We start from the raw sequence: 3,066 nt of genomic DNA, 5'->3' as shown, positions 1-3,066 counted from the left end.
CGAGCCCAAGACCCCCGCTCCTCCCCCGCCGCCGCCGCCGCCGCCACCACCGGGGCCCCCGGGCGGCACTGCCACTGCCCCTGCCCCGGGGCCCGGGAAACCCCCGAACAGTTCGCTCATCAGCGGCTCCATGACAACCGGGCTCGCGCCGCCGCTCAAACCCCAACCGCCGTGGCTCGCCACCGAGCCGCCACCGCGCCTGCGCAGGCTCCTCACACCCAAACACCCATCACTGCGCCTGCGCCACATTCCTCAACCCCCCCCCCCCCCCCCCCCCCCCCCCTCTCCCCCCTCCCCCAAAGCAATCCTCAGTGCGCGCAGGCGCATTCCCAAACCCGCTCCTGCCAAACGCGGACAGTGCGCAAGCGCCTCAAACCTCCACCGGGGCACACGGAGTGGGCGGGGCATCGCTGACGTCATCCACCGTGAGTCCGACCGTCACAGCGCAGGCGCCGCGCAGAGCCTCCTGGGATGTGTAGTCTTCCTCTGGCCCTTGGCTTATTTTGGGGGTGTCCTCCAAGCATCCCTGAAGAACGTTCTTTTATGGGAATCCCCAGCCCGACCAAATGGAGAAGGTTCATTCGGGAAGATACTGAACACATCGAGAGACATGGTCAGAGGGAGCACACCGCCCTATAAGGGTCTGGCATATAAAGGGTTAACGTGGGACTGAGTACAGTTCCGCCCACACAGTGATGCAAGAGAACGCATGACCCACACCTGAGGTGTAGGACAGAGACATGTGTAGAAACAAGCATGGAGGTAGCTCCTAGCTTGGACCTTGAATGTACCGATGTAGATAGTTTCTAGTAGTTAATAAATATTTACCGTTGAACTACCTCAGACCACGAATACCTTAATAAGATGTACCAGACTAAGCCTTGCTAACACCTTACAACATGGTGGCAGCAAATGGGACAACCCCAAACCTCGCAGAGACAGCAGAAGGAAATTAAAATCCTGGAAAACTGAAGGAAAAAAAAATCAAAGAAGCATCCTGACGGGAAGAAAAGCACAAGAAACGAAGGCACAGGAGGAAATCGCTGGGGAAAAAAAAATCTCCCAAAAAAGGCTTGGAAGCTGAAGATAGAAATTAAATTGCTCACTGCAGCAGAAGACTCATTGAAAGTCCAGCTTTAATACCCAGAGTGTGCAGAGCCAGCAGACACAGCAGGGGTGAACTAAAAAGTTAAAATTCCTGGTCATTGCAAGTCCTGAAAAAAGAGTTAAATACTGCAGAGGTCAGAAATTGCTGTTCAAATTGCAGCCCGACAAACCCAATTTTCGAGTCAGTGCCTGAACTGGCTCTGAACAATGAAAAAAAATTAATTAAAAATTAATCATGACGGAGTATATAGCTTTAAACACCCATGGGGGAGGTGATGGCAGGGTGATATTGTTGCTGGACTAGTAATCCAGAGACCCAGGGTGATGTTCTGGGGCCCCTGGTTTGAATCCGGCCACAACAATTAGTAGAATTGGAATTAAAAGTCTGATGATGACCATGAAACATTGTCAATTGTTGTAAAAACCCATCTGGTCACTAATGTCCTTTAGGGAGGGAAATCTGCTGACCTTACCTGGTCTGGCCTACATGTGACTCCAGACCCACAGTACAAAGCAGGAGGCATCAAAACCCCAGTGAAAGGCACTCTGCAAGTGGCTCTCAGGTACAAAGACACAAGAAAGAGATTCCTTAGGTACATGATTGCTTCAGGTCTGGATAAAAAGACAGAAGCTGTACAAGTTAACACACTGCTTTATTCAATTGGCCCGATAGCTGATGACAGAATAGCTAGACAAGGAATCAATGCATCGTCTGCAAAATTTGATGAAATTTTAAAATAATTCGATGCTTATTTTAACCTCAGAAGTAACAAAACCCTTGAAAGGGCGAAATTTACTAAACGTATCCAGCAACCAGGAGGACCTGCCGACTCCTTTATTAATGACCTGTACAGATTGGCCGAGGGCTATGATTATGGTGACCTGAAATTCGAGCTAATCAGGGATAGAGTAGTTGTAGGAGTGGCAGACGGCGCACTCCCAGACATGCTTTAAGTGGAGGAAGATCTAACCCTTGAGAAAGCCATCCAGATTGTCAGGCAATCTGAAATCCATTTGCAGCACAGATCCATATTAAGGGGAGAAAGTAAACTGTGTTACAAAGTAAACCCCACTGCCCAGTTAATGAAATATTAGGGAAATAGGGACACTCCAGGCCAGGGGAAGCAATACCCTAATCAGCCTGGAGAGCAACCATGCCAGGGATGTGGAGCAAAGCGCCCCTGCAGGCGAGATCAATGTCCTGCAATTTCAGCCCAACAGCCCAATGCTTTCAGTGTAACTGAAGAGGACATTTTGGGAAAGCTGTGCAAAGCCAAAACACCGAAAAAAACAGAAGATCCCAAGAGGGTTCACCAGGTGGAGAGATCACACAAAGAGGACACACAACCACCGTCCTCGGATGAGGTGAAAGATCCTGGATTCTTGTTCTGGAATGTGGACATCTCGGTTAATGGCCAACTCACAAGCTTTAAGTTAGACACGGGAGCCAGTGTTCCGGTCCTCTCTGTCCAAGAGCCAAAGCTGGTGACTGAATGGTTTATGCCACCCTCAATACACCAGTACAAAGCAGGAGGCATCAAACCCCCCAGTGAAAGGCACTCTGCAGGTGACTCTCAGGTACAAAGACGCAAGAATCCAGGAGACCCTGTTCATGTTCACAACCAGGACTGCTCACCGCTCAGCAGAAGAGCCTGTGTCAACATTAGTGAAGCAGATGGGTTTTTATGATTCATGCCCATGGTCCAGATTTTTATTGAATTCAAATTCCACCCACCTGCTGTGGTGGGATTGCAAACCCAGGTCCCCAGGAGCATCAGCCCGAGTCTCTGGATTACCTAGTCTAGCAATACCACTACACCACTGCTCCCCGTCAACCAACAGGGGCCTGTTTCCAAGTATAAAAGAGAGATCCCGAAGCTCTTTACAGGATTGGATTGGGCTGGGGTGAAGAACATATACAAGATTACACTGAGGGAGGATGTGAAACCTGTGTACCTA

Source organism: Carcharodon carcharias, chromosome 5, assembly GCF_017639515.1.
Source record: "Carcharodon carcharias isolate sCarCar2 chromosome 5, sCarCar2.pri, whole genome shotgun sequence".
In the NCBI taxonomy this organism is placed as follows: Eukaryota; Metazoa; Chordata; class Chondrichthyes; order Lamniformes; family Lamnidae; genus Carcharodon; species Carcharodon carcharias.
The sequence above is the reverse complement of the archived record's forward strand: the minus strand, read 5'-3'. Positions refer to the sequence as shown.